Here is a 21326-nt window from a genome sequence, read left to right as displayed (position 1 = left end):
TACGATAGTGTCCGGACATTTCTGTTGGACCAGAAGAACAGTTTTTATGGATAATTTTGGTTATTTTGTGTGTATCTCAGCAGGAATTACCTAAACAGAATAAACATAAACTGCATACTAATAAATTCAAACATTTCTCTGTCTCTGCAGTCAACACTTAATACTGAAACATAGCAATTGGAACCAGTTTATCAGTGTTTCTTATATTAAATTTGCCATTAATTTTCTTTGCTGTCCTTCTTACTCTCCTGTAAAATCTACAGACCTTAGTGAAGATTGTGTGTCAATTATTTTCTGGATTGTTACAAATGACATAAATTTACCCCAACCAATTCATTTGTTAGTTTCCAAGGACTTGTTTCTCTTATCCAACATGGATTTTATGTTTGTCTTTGAGAAGTTGCTTTTCTGCAGCGTCTTTTATTTTAGTGTGAGAGAACATATTTGAATGAAATAATCTGCAAGTAAATTGAGGGATTACCAAGTAATATAGCTGATTTAGAAAACTTTGATAATGCAGGCAGGTTTTTTGATGTATGCTTAGATCTGTCACTAGACAAGCGAGGCAAGATACTGTCTGCCTCCCTCTGATTAAGAAGCTTGAAAAGTGGTGACGCTTATTGTGCGTGGTGATTCCTCTGGTACCAGTGGGAGAAGCTATTTCTTTATTTCAGCATCACTTTATCTGACAATGACCCTCTCTCCGCACCTGCCTGAGAACATACTAGAAAATTATTTGTGAGCAAATATAACTGACCTCAGCAGGGACTAATTGCTTCATTAAGACAAAAATCAAGGGAGTACGAAAGAAGAGGGCAAAAGAGTGTTGCAATTAAAATTGACAGCTTTTTAAGTGTTAAAAAAAAAAAAAAAATCTATTACAGTCTGATGGGAAATTTGGCAGTGGCAAAAAAGGTTTAAGTTGAAAAATGGAAGTACTCTATTTAGAAAATATTAGAATGAAAGGCATTGTGAGTTCTTTTCATCAAAATGAACAGCTTGGTGACAGTTGCATGATTTCATATAAACATTTCAGTTTTGTCATAGCTTTCACTTAAAAAGACATATTATGAGAAAATTGCACTTCACTGTAAGATGTCCATCTGATTTATTTTCCCCTTGTAGCAATAGGCCTTTTGCTCTTATTTGCTTTGGACAGGGATCAAATTTTTTCTCCTTGTCTTTTTACCTACTCTGATATATCGCATATTAGTTGCTGTTCTAGAGGTTGCTTTGCTTGGAATATCAAGTCGATACCTCATTTTAACTAGCTGGGAATGAAGGGCCAGTCATTTTTCACTTGTAAACGTATCTTGGAGGGCATATGATTAATCTATCATTAACTTTTATCAGCAGCTCTCAGAGATATGTATATGGAGAAAACCCAGAAGAGGTCCCACAAATCTCTTCATGAAGCACACGTTTGTTTGTCTTTTCTTCTGGAATGCTTTTAAGGCCACCATAAAGCATGTCTCCTTATTTTGAATAATGTTCATGGAACACTGCTGAAGTTCAAGTGATAAAATCCATGTGGCTGGGATCTGGCTCAGTGCTTATTTTCTTGTGGTTAGCCCCACAGTATGCATGTATTCATGAATAATCATTAATAATACTTATCCCGTCCTCTACAAAATAAAACTTAATCTAACGTAACAAACTTATTTACCATGTATGATTCAAGAAACTTGTATATTAACAAAAATAATAATGCCATCAGTTATTACTACTTTTAAATATTTCATATGAAATATTAATTTGAAAGATAGATATGCACACAAGGTGAGCTTTCCATATTTTTCAGCTCCTGTGGTATTGCTAGCTATTTTTTCAAATTAACCACTCTGCTTGCACACATGTAATATCTGTGGCCTGTATCATACTTCCTTTCAATCCATACATTGTCTTTGTACCTTGATGCTTCATTAATTAATTCCAGTCTGGTCGTCAGTGTGGCCTGCAGTAAGTCCAGGTGTCCAGTCTGCGGGCTACATTGCTGGGAGGTGGGTGCCAGGGAGAATGTTTGAGTCGTATAACGCTTCAACCCTTCCTTCCCAACATCGGCCTACTTTTTGTTTCTGGTTGTTTTGTAAAACTGGTCAAATGTTTCTTTTGGGTATAGTGTTCCAGTGGGAGCAGCAGAATTTAGTATTAGGACTGTCCTCAGTTCTTCCTCTTAACTAACTCTTCGATGCTCGTTTGTAAGTGCATTCCCCTACAGGATTGTGGCTATTTTGGTTCTAACGGGATGCTTTTGTACTTTTTTGGAACTGGAGGTGTTTCACTCGCTATGAGTGGCTTGCTTCTATGCCAAAGGCTGTATAAGTACAAATTAGAAATAGCAGTAGTTAATTTTTAACTGTTTAAGTCGTCTTTGGTTTCTGCCATTCTTCTTATTGCTAAGTAGTACTTAGGCAGCAGTACTTAGCAGGCACTTATCTATTAATGGTCATTAAGAACACTTGTGCATGAAGGTACATTTTACAGTTAGTAAGGAGCAAAGTCTGGATCTTTAATCATGTTAATTCTTCTGGTTCAGGATTTTTGTAGAAAAAAGCACACTCATTTTCAGAGTAAACCTGTTTATCTTAAGGATAGGTGGCAAAATCTGACCAAGATGTGAAGTAATGCTGGTGGTACTTGGAGATGCAAATAGTTTTATCCAGAAACGTGTAATATTAAACAGATGTACAATTATTTCTTAAAGTAAAATATGCACATTAACTTCTGTTCTGTTAAAACACAGAAGTTCTAGTGATAGCATTAGTGTATTGATATGTCATCAGCTCTTCAACAGTTTCGAGTAGTTAATTCTACCTAAGACTGTTTCTAAAAATGTGCATTTAGCACTCGGGTATATCTGTGGCAGGTATTATAGGAAAGCCACAGAGTTTTATGACTGTAGTTAGTAATTCTTATCCGCCAATTGTTTCATTTTTTCTTATTGTTTTAAACTGTTGCAAACAATGCTATTGAATTGTCAAGCTTCATCTGCCATTCCATGAGTCATTGAAAAAGTAAAGAGAATTATTTTGGATGTGCTTCATTTCCTACCAGGTTTATAACTCCATTTCCAAGCAGTCTCTAAACTGTTCTGTGAATTAACTGATTCATAGCTTACGTTTGCATTTTCCTAAAGACGTAGCTGAAAAATCAATAGATACCAAAGGATAGACATTGAAACCTAGCCTTAGAATACGCAAATATGAGGTTGTACCCTTGAGTTTGCCCAGAACTATTGACAAGGCTGGGGGAGAACATAGTACCTGGACTCTGGTCTGGAAGGCGAGGTTACTGGAAGGTATTTCATTATTTTGCTGGTGATATGAAAGAACTATAAACCAGCCTGTTACTGATACTTGTTTAACCATCTTTGAAGCCTGGTCTGCATTATAAATAGTTGTTGGTGCAGCTACACCTGTATACTGTGCTGGCAAGCTACTCCTGCTGTGACAGCAGGTAATACAAGTTAAAACCATGCTTAGACAAATATAGCAAGAATGCAGTATTTGCCATAATGACTACCTACAGAAAGAGCACAGCTACTCTGGTCACAAATCACACTTCATTACACAACTCTGGCAGAAGAACTTTTTAGTGTAGAGCTTGCCTCAGGCACAATGTCTCCCAAAGCTATTTCTGGGCTGGTATGGTTTATGTAGCATCTTTTGTTCAAGGCTGTGCCTAAAACCACAATGCAGCCCTCGCTTCTGAACAAGCGAACACCTTTTTTGTTTTTTGTAACGTTTCCATTTTCAGCTCTGACATTAGTACATTTTGTGGCTTCTAGGAATTAATATTTAAGATTTAAAGTTGTTAATACATCAGCCTTTACTTTACCTGTGTTGCTAGAAGCAATTAATACCTTACTGATTCCTCATGAATAGCATAAAATATTGATAGGAGAGCAGAAGGGCTATTTATATTCCCTGAATCATCCACCCTCACTCTACTTGTCCATAACAGACAACTTTAGTAAGACTTTTGGAGGAGAGTTATGTTGGCTTCTCATATATTCTCAGCTATATCTACTAAAATATTTGGTTTTAATCTGGAGTGTTGTATCATTAGCTATTCATTATGTTTTAGTCAAAGAAAATATATTGGGATCACCAAGGTGCAAATGGGTAAAATATTTTTAACCTACGGACTAAAGCAGGTCATACCAGATGATCTTAACGTGCCTCTTGTCCTTAAAATCTACAAGTAGACAGTGAAGCAGGACAACTAGCGGACTTTCAGTTCAGTGCCCAAGCTGAAAATTCTGCAGGAGAAATGGATGTAAGTCTATTTTGAACATAATTTGTTGGGGGTAATTTGTCAAACACCATAAATATGGGGATGAATTTAAGTAAAATGCATTTTTCCATAGGATAATGTCCGTTTCTGCCAAAGCTTTGCAGGTAAAGACTAATTGAGAGTGAGAGAAAGGTGGGGTACCCATTCTGCTACCACTGCTATTGAATAATATATGCCCATTTGACAAGCAATGCTCACAGATCATCTTGCAGAACAGAATATGATTATGATATGAATATTACTTGGGAAAGGGGAAGACGGATCACCCCATCATTCTGAATAAGTTATCAGAGAGGGCAAAGGGAAAGGATTACGTTCTGAGGGTTTGTCTCTATTGTTCCATGGCAATGAGAAAAACGCAGAGTTCCTTGTCATTCCAGGTCTTAAAATCCCTAAATGTCTACACTTCTGTTCCACAAACATTTGGCACAAATGTTCTGTTTTCTTCAAAGCTCCTTTGTAAATATATTTACTATTAAAAACTTTTCATATGCATATGTACTTCTTCCCCCCATCCTCTGTTTCAGTTACAACTGGAGACCTGAGCTCAAGACCCAAAGTTGTTTTGCGCTAAGATTGTTTTAGAAACGAGTCTGCAGTTTTACATCTAGAGTTCACTCAAAAGTGGGGCATCAAGAAGAGGCGTTGAAGTCATAATGAGAAAATGAGGCACTGTTATTAAAACTCTTAATTATTGCAACATCTGTTTGCTAAAATCCTGAGGTATAACTGTACTTCAGAAACATCAGTGGACAGGTGATGTATTCAGACATTTTATTATGGTCCTCAAAATATTTCTGTATTACTGAACTAATTCAAATTTTAAATATCCAAGGAAATAAGGAACAGGACTATACAGCCTCTGCGCACTTTATTACCTTGCCAGAAGATGAAGTCAGTCTTACATAAGACCTCTGAAAAGCCAACAGTATATTTCATAGAGTACTGCAAATTTTCTTAATCTCAGTAGCGGGCTCTGTGAGAAAGGATGGTCCAGTGAGGATGGAACTAGCCTAAGGCTTGTGATTGCCACTTCTACATCTTTTCTCAGAAACAATTTTGCATGTGAAATTGGAAAGTGACTTATTCTCATTGTACCTCAGTCCTGTATATGTGGAATGGGTTTGTGTCTCACAGTGAAGATAAATTATAAATGATTGTGAGGTGCTCGGATTCTACTGTAAATGTGTGTGAAGTGTGAAATCTACCCAGGCAGGGATAGTTAATGTTATTTTACTAATATCAAACCAGGAACCTTCGCTATCGAAGCAGGCTGAAGCTGCCTATAATAATCATACTGATGTATCGCTGATTGCTATTGTTTCAATTATCTTGTGCTTTACATTGCCAACACATTTACATTAGTTTTATTTTGCCAGAAAGACAGTTACGCTGAATTTTGGCAGGCTGGGTTGCTCATGATTTTTGTAAACATAAAAAAAAAATATTTTGTTGCTTTTTGAGCTTAAGGACAATGGAAAACAACAACACTAACTTCTAATGTATATTAAAAAAATGGTGACATTTTAAGCAATAAAGAAAGGTTGCTCAATAAAGCTTTTCTAAGGAGCTCCAGGGATCCAGGAATTACATGTTATCTTATTGAACGGTGCAGGTCCTACATACATTGTTCAAGATAGAATTTCCTTCCTCTACCTCCCCCTGGAGCAGAAGGTTTCAGTGTTTTCTTTCTTTGTTTTCTTGTGGATTTATTATTATTATTTCACTCAGCTGCAAAGGCTTTGCTTGTGTGAAGATTGGAACTTGCCCTTTGTGTTTTTTTAAATCAGGCTTTTGTTTTTTTAATTTAAAAGACAAGAACATACCAAATGAAATGTGACCTCAGAAAAAAATACTTTTTTTTAATAGAGAATTATGAAGTTTATTCTCTTCAAAGTTTCTTTCTCTCAAACTTCTCTGCAAAAATTGCATGCTAGTGTGACTCACTCTCAGCATCCATAGAGTTAAATCATGAACCCAAGCAGAAATGGAAGGAGGGTGTGCAGAAGACCCTGTGAAAGTGCAAATGGCAGAGGGAAGCTCAATTCCCTTGGAAAGTGATTTCCATATCTCACCCAATATCTTTTATTTTTTAGTACCGTGTTTGATAGAGTCAATAGGAAATAGCCTTGTGAATAACAAAAACACTCTGGGAGTGAAAGGTGGCACAAGTAGGGCTGTGAGGCCCATGGATATGGTATTGGTATCCTTTTAAGTTGAAGCTTTGCTTTTCTGCTGTCAGTGGGGCAAATCTGCCGCTCGCTCCGTAGCGGCGTATGCCTCAGTGTCCAAGGGTGCGTCAGGTGTTTCCGATGATGGGTCCTGCTGCCTCCAGCGGGCAGCTTTTGGTTGGTTTTTGAAATCAGGAAAATGGTAGTTGGGATCCCCGTTTATTTATAAATTACTTGATCAGAAGAAAGCTCGGTGCAATGACATTTAGTGCCCATTGTAAACATTTGTGTGAAAAACAGAACCTGGCATCAGACAAGTTGCTGGACTATGACTCCATTTGGTCTTTTGCTTCTGACGCATGCAGAGTACTTAGGCTAGTATAAAATTCTGTGTAAAATATTATATATGATACTTGAGTCAAGTATCAAAGGACACTTGGTGGTTCTAAACCCCGGTAAATTAATTCCCTTTGTCATCCCTTTTGGGCAGAAATGCAGGGTGATATTTAAGTAGGTTTTAAAATAGCAGCAGTATTTTTATTCCTATTATTGCCTTATACTGTGTGTCAGATATGATAAAGAGAGAAACATGTTGTCTGTTTGTGAATATGGCAATATATTTGTTCAAATCCAGATAACTTCCAAGCTGACAAGTAAGATAGACAAGTATCAAAACCTAATACACATTGGACTAGCAGGAAAATGTCATGTTCTGCTCATTTCCACATCACAGATTTTACTATATGCCTAGTTATTAGGAAAGCGTCAGGTATATTTGGGGGTTTTGACAGAAAAGTTTAGAACAGACGGATGGATTAAATCTGTCAAGTGAAATATTCCCATTTTAATTTGCTGGTATTCAGCCTACGAGAAGGGCAAGGTGAATTTATTTTGCTTTTTCTACGAGGAAGAAAATTAAATGCTAACAGAAAGGTTTTTTAATTAGCTGTATAATTCTTAGTGATAAAACAATCAAATGCGAAACAAGATAGCCAAAAAGTGCCAAGTTAAAAACTCACATTTTTTTTTTAGGGTTTGAAAATATATAACAACATCTATAGAAAGTAACATAATTACTTTATAGGCTATTTATAAATATTATGGTATTGCCTTTCTGAAACAAAAATGCTTATAGAAGAAGTAGTATGTGTATAATCACAAAAAAGTGTACATTTCCACTCAGGAATATCCTTACTTGTGTTTAATCTTTCATTTTTCCAGGTAAGCCACAGAAACTCTGTTAAGCCACTTTTCCACAAAAATTGCTACATTCTGTGATGGTGTAAAATTTTCAGCTGACTCCAGTTAATATTGGAGTATGTCCCAAAGCCAACAGAAACAATTAATTCTTGAAACCCTGAGCATAGTTTTGTAACAAAATTCTGCTATTCTCTTTTGGTGTTTATGAGACAGCTTTGTAAGGAAGCATGCAAATCACTCAAAAGTATTCTGCAATTTTAATGGAAAATATTTCTCTTTTCTATATGCAACCTGGAAATAATTACTAAGCTTCCAGTCAAAAATATAAGTGTTTTCAGTCAAATTCAGTTTTTCCTTAAAATTACGATAGACTTTCACACCAATACGATAACAATTGTACACTCAGGTTCCAAACAGACGTCGTCCCAAATTAGTGTGTTTTGCAGCATTCAATGGTCTTCTGTGATTGTTTAAAGCTGTTTGTTAAAATCACATAGAAATGTAATGGTAACACTTTGTAAGCTTATTTGCAAAACAGAGTATGTTTTGCATTGTATAGAATCGCACACAGGAAGCTTTTGAAAAAGGCTCTGGCTTAGTTTTGATTGCTAAATGTCTTTTTCATAGGTACACACTTATGTAACCTGTATAATGTAAAATGGATTTCACAAGTAAAATGAGATAAATCAAAGCGACTGGCTCAGAATTTTATTAATTCATATAGCGTTTGAATAGTGTTTGATAAATCCTCAGCTGTAGATTGAATGTTTGTTTCTTTATGGATTACAGTTTACTTCAGATAGTCATATAATTTAAATTAATTTTCATGATACAGCCATCTGTATTCACAGAGGAGGAGGTCTGCAAGCCAGACTAAGAATATCAGGCCACAGTATTTTGTTCTAGGACTGACAAAGAAACCACTTAACACAGCCACTCTTGCAAAATGCATTCAGAGAGTACATTTACAGATTCCCCCAAGGTTATCTCTGTTTACAGGCATCGGAGAACAATGCAGCCTTTAAAAAAAGCCCCAACTATATATGATTACTTTTATTGCAAAATTAAAGATGATGAATTTGAAAGAAAAGAATTAAGCATGTTATATGCTATGACAAATCCTTTCATTTCCCTTTACCCATTAGGAGGGTACATAGAAGCAGTCAGTTAAAGCCTAATAAAAGTCACGAAATACTGAACTTCTGCGTGACTTATTGAAAGCTTTTCATTGAAGAAAGCATCGTAACCATATATGTAAAATAGATCTCAGAAAGCAAATAGGTACATTACGTGATTATTTGTGAAGCAAAAGCGTATGTGAAGCCCTTTTATCCCTTTTTTTTTTTTTCCTATGGACTTGAATGTTATTTAGTATTGTATCCTCTAGTCTTCCATTATCTATCTTTACCACTGTTTTTGTGGTGTCCTTGTGCTCCTTATAGATGCAGCTATATTCTGACTGTACGAGAACTGTACCTGACCTTTGATTTCAGGAATAGCTATATCTAGATGGGGGCATAAAGGCAAACCAGGCCAGTTTTGGAATGGAGCATTGCTTGGGGACAAGGCTCGCTGTAGTATTACTGTGAAGGCTACGCTCTCCTTAATCTTAAATATACGAACAGGAGAATTTGAAGGCACTAAGGAATTCCTGCTGCCATTGCTATGAACATGTCTGGATTAAGGATAGTTGGAGAAAGCAGGCTACACCTCTCTGCTTTTAACCACCCAAATCTGTTGCCATACGCCCTAGTGAGCTGTAACTGCAGGGTGAACAACCAGGTAGAAGCTTGTTTGAACTGATCAAGGATTATGGGGAAACAAGTGTGAGAAAAACGGAAGATAATTGGAGTTACTTTGCAGAAATGCATCTGATTGAAGGAGCTCTTGCCAGCACCACATTTATGATCAAAGTGTGAAATGGGTGGAGTCCCTGTGGCTGCAGAATAGAGAAGCAGGGTCAGGCGTTAGGAAGTCCCTGAGGGGTCCCCAAAAGCCACTTAAACTTTCTACTGAGTGAGATACCAACTCTATTAGTGAAGGCAAAGTCTGGAGGAAGACACAACTTCTAATCCTCGCTTCAAATAAAACAGAGCAGGGATTTAAGTCCAGGCATTGCAAATGAATGCTTGTGCTACCGAGCCTCCTGGCTGTTTATGATGAGCTGCTCTGTCTGTGTTTCTGCAACAATCTTGGTTTCATTCTGACAAAATCTAAAAACTGCAATTTTCTTCCTATGATAGAATTCTTGGTTTGTAGCCAAAATATGTTCCATCTAATAGGAATACCTAATTCTGAGAGTAAAGGCAATACGTTATACTCATCTCTGATAAAATTCCATTGATATCAGAGGACAAATATTTGCCCTGAGTGAGTTGCAGCAATGTATATATTTTCAATCCAAAAAGGCAGTCTATGCAGTCTTCTCTCTTTGGATTTTTCATTGCTCTTTTTTTTTTTTTTTTTTTTGCTTCCCCCCCCTTAAGTGCTGGAGGGGATAAGCACACTGCTTATCCCTGCAGAGAAAGACCCATTTTAGAATGAAACTGGAGCATGCATGTAAGGAGCGCCCCTAATGGGTAGCAATTGCTAATGGGCATTCGGTCCTCAAAACCACATCAAAACTAGTTGAAATAAATTATCTCCAGCACATGTTATGTGGACGTTCCAACACTTTTCAAACCCAGTTCTATTTTATTGCAGTACTTGCTCAAGTAGATATATTGTGAATTGACTAAATTTCTGTCAGCTCTCACTGTGGTGGAAGTTGAGACATACAAAACTTTTTGAAGTTACGGTAAGTGCATTTTGAAGTACTGGAAAGGATATAGACAGTTATAATGATGATATTGTTACATAAGAAAATGGCTATCAGAACAGAAATCACCCCCCAAAAGCTGAAATATGAAGTATTAGGTGGACAAGGTCAGCATTATTTGTGAACACATTGCAGCTCACTGCAAGACTTTGTCGTAAGATTGTATAACGGTATATGCTACAAGTGTGACTGGTAAATACAAACTTCATGTATGTGTTAAGGATGCCTCGAATCTACCTCTGCACGTACTGCTAGATTTAAATGTTAATAGGAAGAGAGGCATTCTTCAATGTCAGACAGTTATCAGTGGAGGGGTTCACTTGGAGAACCTCTCAGATCAAGTAATTTTTGTCCTTTTCTGTTCTTTTGTCAGTTTTTAATTTTTGTATTTTTACATTATAATTCAGTACTACATGTCGTTTCCCTTTTTTTAAAAAATTTGTCAATTAGAAATTTCTGACAGAGATTTGCTCTCTTTATGAGGTATGTCTATCTAGTACTTCAGCTCTGCTTAGATTTGACTCATTCACTTTTCACTAGTGCGCTTGTCAACTAAAAGAGCGTGTGTACTGCTCTCCTATATATTATTATGGGATTTTCTTTCTATTATACAGTGTGGAAGAATTTTTGAGGATCTCATACCTTGTGCTTGGAAGGTACACCAGTCTGAATACAAAATTGGTGTTTAGTGTATCTGAAAATGATAGGTAAAAGAGGAGATAAAAGATTTCAACCAAATGACTACAGATTGTGCCTAGCCTAGGTGCTGGAGACACAAAAAAGGTTGCGGATCCAAATAAATTTTCTGCCTCCTATCATCAGCTACTTCTGTAATCCCTGTAATATACAGCAGATAGAAGGAAGGTTGGAAGCATAAACTGGTAAGTGGTAGCTTCTTAACCATGCTGTACAGTAAACCAAGCAGGCGTTAGTTCTTGGGACTGGTGTGCAATTGATTTCCTCTCTGACTAAAAGCTATTTTCTATTTTAATGTGTTTTTCCATTACTGACTTCTCAATTTTATTTTCCACAGAACTTCCAGAAATTTATTTAATTTTTTTTTAAGTGAGGACTAGAACAAGTTCTTAAGGCAGGAAATGGACAGGTGAAAACCAGCTAGTTATTTTAGAATTCAGTGAGTTTGTGTTTAAATTCCCTCCATTCCATAAGATGTTGGATATTATAGTGTACTCTCAGACAGACCAGCTTGGGAGTTAGGATGGACTGGGGAAGTCAGTCTGGTCTCTTTGTATGTTGGAGACAACAGGGAAATGAAGAGCTATCGTATACCTTGCAACACAACATAAATGCATGGAGTGAAAGTGCTGAAAAGGCAGCTATTTAGATTGTGACGGTATACTTTTAGGACAAGATTAATCAATGAATGCATATCATATAGACATAGTTTGACTATACTGTTAGAAAAAAACACTTTTTAGGGAAGGACCTGCTATTTCTGTTTTTTTTTTTTTTTCATTTTCTTTCATGAGAAGGCCACAACACCATAAGTCACCAGATTACAAATAACTATGAATTTCAGTGGAGTTAGAGAGAGACAGGATTCCTCCTAGTGTATTCTGAGTACTGACAGCCAGGTACCCTTCGTAGTACTCTGTCCTATCAAAATTATCGGTCATTGCCTGTTTTGAAGAACTTGTTTAACACATTTGCGAGAACACCATCAAAAAGAGCGATGATACTTTTACACTGTGTTTCTTCCTCAAAGAAAGTTTTAGAGGAAAACTTAAAAATATGGGTGAGCAGAAAAGAACTTCGGGGACTGGTAGAGTCTAACTGGAAATTTAAATTTTCTAAGCGTTGCCCTGATATATTTGTTACTTACCTTTGGCTGTAAAAAGTAAAAGCTTATTTTTTAGATAATACATTTTTTAGGTGATAACACTGTCATCTCCACACTCACCTACTGACCTTATACCACCTGAGAAACTTAAGTGGGTGTTCCCTTAACAAAGAATATTGGGAGCTAATATAATTTTTCTGTTTTTGAACTGAACTGCTAAATGCTAGAATTATTTCCATTCGCAAAATTAAGCTCTCTTCCTAGTCTTTTAATTGGAAAAATAATTTGAAGAGTGCATAGGTTTATAATTTCAGCCTTATTATTAGCAGAACAGCAGATCTTAAACTCAAGTTGTGATAATTTATTCCCAGAGAACTATTTCAGATTACCTCTTTGTATCTTGTGATGGCAGGTGTAATATCTTGGTCATAGTTTACTTCATCTACATGTTATATTGCTGTTTAATTATAAAAAGGATCAATTAATTTGAGTATTCATCTTGCGAGATGATACTAAAATCTTGCAAGCCTTCTAATGAAATTCTGGTGAAGTGGGTCAGAAATCTTTTTCAAAATATCTGTTCTTGTGAAAACCCAGTGCTCTTTAGATCTTATCTGTAGTTCTGGTTTCAGCCATCAGTGTCGTGCATGGTTTTATATTGATTTCATACTTCGGAACTCTTATGGCTCTGTTTCAGATCTGCTTTGAAAAGGACAAGGCTAAAATGTAAGCAGGTAGCCTTTCTGTGCTTCCAATTCAGAACAAAAGAACTTGGACAAATAGAAGACTCCAATCTACTGCAGTCTAAATTGTGTGAGTAGCTGCTGTTTTATGCCACCTTTCAGCTCCCTCGGAATCAGGAACAGAAGAGATCAAATCTTGAACTTAATGCCACCGCATGTGTATGGCTTGCCAAAGATCACTGGAGATGGAGGAACATTCACAGGATTTCAGAACGGTAACTTCAGATCGATTCCCATCTCACTACTGCAGAGTGAGCTTAAAAAAAAGAGTGAGAGAAAGAGATTTGACCATTAGCCTTTCCATCTTTGGCTGAAAATTTCAAGCAAGTTAACTTTTTGACTTGATCATCACTTCTAAACAGTTCAGTATTTTCAAACATTGTATACCAGCTTTTAAAGTCGAGAGAATATGTACTTTACTGAATTTTGATGGGTTGGTTGGTTTAGCTTCTAAATTAGAGGTACTCATTTAGAATCAATAACAAAATGTGGTTGAAGTTTTTTTTAACAAAGAATGAAGATTTACTGCAGACACCTCAGGAAGGCAAAGGATTACTTGTCTACTGCAACAGGGCCAGTGTGTAATGTAATATTTTTAATGTTAAATTGAAAACTGATAATCCCTTCCAGATATTCCTTAATCTGCTTGAGAGGTGGGGGTTCCCCTTTCAGAGAATTCTAAACTTAACAGTTTTGGAGCACTGGGTTTGAATCTGTATTAAATACACCTGTTTTAAACACCAGCAGTTAGTTGGCAAAGGACGTTGTTTCATATCAGTTACAGAGGGTCCACAGAAATGTTGTTAGACAACTTTCTCAGGACCATTCTCTTAAAGCCAGAGGAGAGGAGGATCAATTTCTGACAGATATAACTACACTGTTTTGCAAAATAATCAACTGAAATGTTATAGGATTGGTGGGGGTGGAGGGTGTGTTTGTGGTTTTCATGTTTCTGGTTTTTTTTTCTTTTTCCCTAGGTAACTTACTCCAAGGTTTACCTAACCACAGAATTAGCAAGGTTTCCCCTAAAACCTAACCCTGGTGCAAATAAAGCTGGCTGTATGTATTCTTAATAAGGAAGATATATGGTGCAATTGGTTACGGACCTCTTATAGGTGGCATTTAAATATTCGTAGGTTGTTGTTATGCTGTGTCCTGGTTTCAGCTGGGATAGGGTTAAATTTCTTCGCAGTACCTAGTATGGGACTATGTTTTGGAGTCTTGCTGGAAACAGCGGTGATAATGCGGAGATGTTTTAGTTGTTGCTAAGTAGCGCTTACACTGGTCAAGGACCTTTTCAGCTCCCCGTGCTCTGCCGGGGGCACAAGAAGCTGGGAGGGGACACAGCCGGGACAGCTGACCCCACCTGACCAATGGGATATTCCATACCATATGGCGTCATGCTCAGTATATAAAGCTGGGGGAGAAGAAGGAAGGGGGGACATTTGGAGTGACGGCGTTTGTCGTCCCAAGTAACCGTTACGCGTGATGGAGCCCTGCTTTCCTGGGGATGGCTGAGCCCCTGCCTGCCCATGGGAAGTGGTGAATGAATTCCTTGGTTTGCTTTGCTTCCGCACACAGCTTTTGCTTTACCTGTTAAACTGTCTTTATCTCAAACCATGAGTTACCTCACTTTTACTCTTCCGATTCTCTCCCCCGTCCCACCAGGGGGGAGTGAGCGAGCGGCTGCGTGGGGCTTGGTTGCTGGCTGGGGCTAAACCATGACATGCTGTTATGTTCTTACCAGAAAAGCCTGGAGTTCTTTCCACATTTTAATGGGGCTATAGCTTAAACTTTTCCAGTTGTCCGCCTGACCTTCCTAGACTTTCTTAAGTGGACCCAGTTTGGTGATACTGAGGGTTTATCGTTAGATAAACTTTTATCCTCATTCTAAGGATAAACCCATAATAGTGAGTAGATGATAAACAATTTCTTCTTGATAAAACATTGTCAAGGTGTGTACAAACCGCTTAATAGATTGTTCTGGTACCTTTCCTCAAATTAATTATCTCAATTGAATTGCAATTTCTATTCTGCCCTTTTACTCAATACCATGTTCGACCATCTCCAGCCTTCTGTAACCATACTTACCTTCCCCACTTTCCGAGAGAGATCAATCCGCTCTTTAAAATTCATTTAGCTGCTTTGTAATGAACTTGCTCACTTCTTAAGAACTTGTTCATAGTTGATTCTGGATATAATCAGTTGCTTTGGTTTTTTTTATATATATATATATTGGTAAATTCATCACATAAAATTGGTTGAAATAACATCTGTGTTCAGTTTTGGCCCAAGTACCATTATAGCAAGTTCACAGTAAGATTGTTCTGTTAGAAAAATATTATTCCACTTTCTAGCACAGAAGAGTGCAAGGTTTAACACTGCCCCATTACGCAAATCCCAGGCCCCATAATGCTTTTGTCAACCTGCTTATAAAATAGATAGGGCGGTTGCCAACATAGTAAATCAAAGGATTACATATTTAATCTTTTAGAGGCTCTGCTCCTTAGGATCTACAGTCAAATGATAAAGTCACTTTTTTTTTTGCTTTGAATGGCGAGTTCCTTAATTGTGAATGTCAGGAGATGTAGTTCAGAGAACAGATGAGAAATAGCCGTTAGGAATAAAACAAGGACATGCTTAATATATGTAAGCTTGATTAAGGTAGCTTGTGGAAGCAAGGCAGGGGACAGCTTTGCTTCTCTGTGATACATGAAGATGAAATTAAAAGCCAATTATATACACGTCATGAATTACTCGTCCAGCAAGGACCAAAAAAAAAACAAACAACCCCAAAAGGCTGTATAATCTCTTGATATCTGTGCTTTTCTGATAAACTCAGTTTTGTCGTTCCTAATTTATACAGACTTAGTAACACAAGAATGGCTCAAAATACTTAATGCCCGTTCTAAAGCCTTTACATTTTTGTGTGTGAAAGCTGTGTACGTCTGAGCACAGGAGATGAACACTTTCAATTTTAATGTTCACATGACAAAGCTGGTCTTGTATTTCTCATGGTAAAGCATGCTCTTTTGGAAAAAGAGGAAGAAACAAGGTGAAAGAAAATAGTTATGAGTGTAGCAATTTCCATACCAAGCCCCTGCTGAAGCGTCTGTAGTTGTTGGAATGGGCTGCAGTTGTGTCGGGGCAGGAAAGGGCACGAGGCTCCAAGCAGACTAAGTGCAGCGTGACGTTTGTTTCCACACTCGGTGTGCCTTACAGTGGGCGATAATATCGAAGCCTATGGAAATGATACATGAATTCCTCTTGTCAAGTTAATAAGGGTAGAAGGATTTGCAAGTCTCTAGTGAACTGATCCTGTTTACAACTGGGTTGTAAAGGATGCATGTAGTCACTTCTTCATTCCTCTAGGGAGATTAAAATAACATAAATAAAAAATACTAACTCAGTAGCATCCCTGAATCCTGGTCTACCTGAGGAAAGAAGCTCTCCTGGTCAGTAAATCTAGATATTCGTTAGCATTTAGCTAACCAAGGTAATTTATGAAACGGGGGTGGGGTGTGTGTGTGAGAAACACAAAAGCAGAGCTAATTTAATGACATCTTTATTGGCATTATTTCCAGTCTGCACATGGGCAGATGTTATGAGAGTCTACCAAACCACTACTGAGAATCAGTTCAGTTCCTGAAAATTTCCATCTCATTAAATTTCTATGTATGGAAAGCAATTTCTTCACTGTAGATAATAATTTTATTAACACAGCTATTAGCACTGCAGTCTATGACAAGGAAACTGGAGTGTTAAAGAACATTTTCTAAAAATAAGCAAATTTACATATGTTATAATAAACTCATAACTAACCCTTCTTAAACATGAGAAAAAAGGAAAAAAAGGACCCCAAATGAAAATAATTGAAATGAAATAAAGAAGGAAGAGCTAAGTAGAAAAAGCCCAAGAGTGTTAAGATGGCACTAAGATATTTGTGCAACAGTTTATGAATCTCAAAAGTTTCATGAGACTTAGTATAGTCTGTACTTCAATAATATATTTTATAGGTTCATTATTCTTTTTCACCATTCTTCTGAATTCCTTATACATTTTTCTCCCGTGGAGAAAAAAAAAATTCAGAATCCAATAAGGCATGATAAATAATGTCTTCACGTAATCAATCATAAACATTTGATGTGAATAATTCCCAAATAATACGTACCTTCAAATATTATTAATACAAACAATGCTGCAAATAATAATGATTACTATAACCACAGAAGTTGGGATATTTCATCAGTAAAGTGTTTCTCTCCCACAGAATTCAATCTGATCTGAAGGTAATGGTGGAAAGCAACCAAAAATGGAAAACATGCCTTCTCAGGACCTGATTCAAAGCCCATGGAAATGAACAGGAGCCTGTTTTTTAAGGCGGCCTTGGCTGAGAGCTGTCAAAATCCGAAAAGTGCTCCTGATGATTTTACACCTCCTTCATTTCCATTCAGGAGAACGCGGTGGCCCAGAACGGCTCTGCCCTTCACTTTATGCACATAATGGCTAAAGCTGTATTCCCTACAGCACCTTGCTGCTGGGCAGGAGGTGCTTTGCTCGTGAACCTCCAAGGCAAAAATTGGATCTTTTGGGTGAGTGCGGAGTGTGGGTGGGTTTTGGAGGGTGGTGGTTGGTTGGTTGGTTTTGGTTTGGTTGGCAGAAAACTTCAGATAAGTGTGGAAGAGTAAAGATTGGTGGGAACAGATTTCAGGCAGTAGGCTGAGTGGTATAGATAAAAGATATTGCTAAGGAATGTGTACAAGTGGAAAATCTGAGGGGACATCTTTCAGAGATTAATGTAAAATAAAGAAACAGTATGACCCTATTAGTCTCAACAAAGGAAGTGCAGGTAAGTCTTGGTATGTTGAGTTACTCTCATATTTCTTCCTTCCCCTCCCAGAGGTTTCAAATACAGGAGCAAGCAAGCCAGCCAGATGTTGGCAGTATGACCTAGGACTTTGACACATCTTTGTATTTGTAGAGGAAACCCTTTCAAATGTGGACCTTTGCAATTTTCAGTGTAATATGGAAGTTTTCCTCTACTTTAAAATTGCTATGTGTATCTCTCTCTTACTCTTGTATGTACTGATCAGTATAAAAAGTGTGGTTAGCAAATGTGTTTCCCATTTATTCTCATTGGCTTAACACTTTATAGTAGTGCATTTTAAAGTTATAAAGCAATGGTCAAATATTCTGGTTATAAGAGTTGACATTTGTTGTTACTAAAACTCAAGACCTTCACCAAACAAGCAGTTTATGCTATGGACAAGAGAACACAGAAGCTGAAATAGGCTTCATTTTTTCTAGTTCTGTCTAAAATGAACGATGCTTTTTCTTTTCCTAAGTGATTCTAGAAATTAAAGGCTAATTGCTCAGAAGGTATTCTTTTTATGATACACGAGAAATATAGTGAAATGACTCTATATGTTTGTTTATACCTATATATACACACATACACATATGCATACACACACAAACAGAGACTCCCAAATATATATTCACATGGTGCTAACAACCTAGACTAAATAAAAAGCAAGGAATTACAAAATTCAAGCTGTTTGCTTTGCCTTATCTGTTTCCATTATGCATGGTAAATATTGCAGATCATATGGTCTATAAAATCACATGCTGTTTGGAGACTCCTTCAGAGCTTTGCCACAACAGGGGATTGTAAGGATAGATGCAGTAGCAACTCTGAGTTTTTCAGACTTCTTTTTATTTAGTTAGTTGGATTTTTCATGATTTTCATGATTTCGGAATTTATTTTTTGCACATGGAGCTCCTTTGATCAGAAAACACAGGAAGTAAAAAACCAAAACCAAACCAAAACCACAAACCCACAACCAAAAATATGTTGAGGGCAGCCTGTGTGCGGTTTTATGTTTTTCTTTTAGGACTTTTGAGTTTTGAAGGAAAGAGAAAGCACCAGTGAATAATAGTGGGTGACTAGATAAGGAGCTTGATATTGCTCGTCGCTAGGAACTGGTGCCAGCTCGGAATCTGGGCCCCAACGTGCACAAAGGAATTCTTTCAAGTCCCAGGGCAACTCAAACTTTTTCGTATTGTAGCATTTAGGCTGTAACTGACTATCCAAAATTTTGTCAAATGAAAAATAACTTTTCAAAAAGCTAAGACATATAAAACTATGCCCTGAAATTCTCTTTGTGGGGGTGGGGGGTGCTAAACTGATCAATAGCAGTATGTAAGGTAGGAAGAAGAACTTAATCTTTTGCCTAATGGTTACTTAATACTCCCAAAGCCACACAACCAGTCACCTTCTCCGACTAAGGTATAATTGTTATCTATATGCCTAGAAAAATGTTGGTGTTATCATAGGGGAAATTTGCAATAATACAGTTTTCAAATGCTTTAAGTGTCAAGTTTTGATTTAAAGCAAGAAGGTATTGTAAATTGTGGTGAGTTACTTTAAGGCCAGCATTTTTACACAGGAGACTTGTTAAGAAAGGTGAGTTTATTAGATGTGTTAAGCATGTTAGCATTAATGTTATTTTTTTAAAGAAAGTTGTAGTTGATAATGGGACATAGCATTTTTAGGCAGAGTTAATAAGATTATGATGCAATAGAAGGAATCTCCTTTGGCCAGTTAATTACCTTATATTACCATTTTCATTATTTTCCTTGTATGACCTTAAATTCAGATAAGATTAGCACCAAGTGTTTCAGCAAGATAGAATAGTGTATATTTTTGAGATGATTTGTCAGTAGGGTAAGTCCAGCTCCGTCCATAGTAGAGACCATAATACTGTTGGCAATCAGAGGAGCTGTTCTGGCTGCTGCTTGGCCTTGAACAAGAAATTCTGTCCTTAGCTCATCACAGAATCCCAGGTTGGAAGGGACCTCAGGGATCATCTAGTCCAACCTTTCTGGGAAGAGCACAGCCTAGACAAGATGGCCCAGCACCCTGCCCAGCTGACTCTTGAAGGTGTCCAACGTGGCCGAGCCAACCACTTCCCCGGGGAGATTATTCCAAAGGTGACTGTCCTCACTGTGAAACACTTCCCTCTCGTGTCCAGTCGGAATCTCCCCAAGGGCAACTTGGGTCCATTCCCCCTTGTCCTCTCCATGGGACGCCGTGTAAAAAGGGAGTCTCCATCTTCTCTGTAGCTGCCCCTCAAGTACTGGTACGTGGTGATGAGATCCCCTCTGAGCCGCCTTTTCTCAAGGCTGAACAAACCCAGTTCTCCCAGCCTGTCCTCGTATGGCAGCTTCCCAGTCCTTTGGCCCTTCTCTGGACCCCTTCCAGCCTGGCCACATCCTTTTTGTATAGCAGGGACCAGAACTGCACACGGCACTCCAGGTGTGGCCTGACAACCACTGAGTAGAGTGGGATAGAGACTTCTTTATCTCTGCTGGTGATGCCCTTTTTGATGCAGCCCAGCACCCTGTTGGCTTTCTTGGCTGCAGCAGCCACTGTTTGCTCATGTTGAGCTTCCTGCCCACCAGGACCCCCAGGTCCCTTTCCACAGAGCTGCTCTCTGCTCTCAGACCCAGAGCTGTTGTCTGCTCTCAGAAGCTCTGTGAGTCCTGGTGATTTTGCTGTTTGTTTGATCACTCGCTGGCTCATTTACACCTGAGCCAGCTTGCAAAGCCACACTGATAGTAAATTTAAATTTTTACTTGGGTTCATCGACTCAATCAGACTAGCTCCTAATGAGATATGAAATCCAATCTGCAGAACTGAGGTTCCATCCGTGCAGCAACCAGGTGGGTTCAGCTAATAATTGAGCTATATTTTAAATGGTGTTGATGGTTGCTAAATAAACCTGAAGTTTTCACTTTGCACGTTGGGTTCCTGTACATCTGTTTAAAAACCTAAATTTCATACCTTGTTTACAGCCTGCACCTATGGTTTTGGACAGCGAATGGCATCATCTTCAGAAGGATGCGTCTCAGTCACCAATAGTCCATCATGTAAAAAGTTCCTCTTTTCGTGCTGATTTTTCATTGCACAATCAATCATTTGCCATAAAATATAAATATGTAACTTCTTAATGTGCTGTGGTCAACAAAAGAGAAAAAAGAATTATTAAAATTATGCCTACATAATTTTAAGGAAAAAAGGAAAGAAAAAAGTGATCATTGTCTTATGGAACAGTGAAAATCAGAAGAGTTCTCAATATATGTGAATAAGACTGGCAATCTCAAGAGACGGGTTTTTTAATTAAAATCCTATTTTATTTTAATGAATCAATACTAAGGGTTCCTACAATTACAGTTCTTTAATCTTATGGATTACAGGAAAAGGAGACACCTACTTTCTACAGCTGAACTTAGCT

Source organism: Phalacrocorax aristotelis, chromosome 11 (assembly GCF_949628215.1).
Source record: "Phalacrocorax aristotelis chromosome 11, bGulAri2.1, whole genome shotgun sequence".
Classification (NCBI taxonomy): domain Eukaryota; kingdom Metazoa; phylum Chordata; class Aves; order Suliformes; family Phalacrocoracidae; genus Phalacrocorax; species Phalacrocorax aristotelis.
This window is presented reverse-complemented; position numbering follows the sequence as displayed.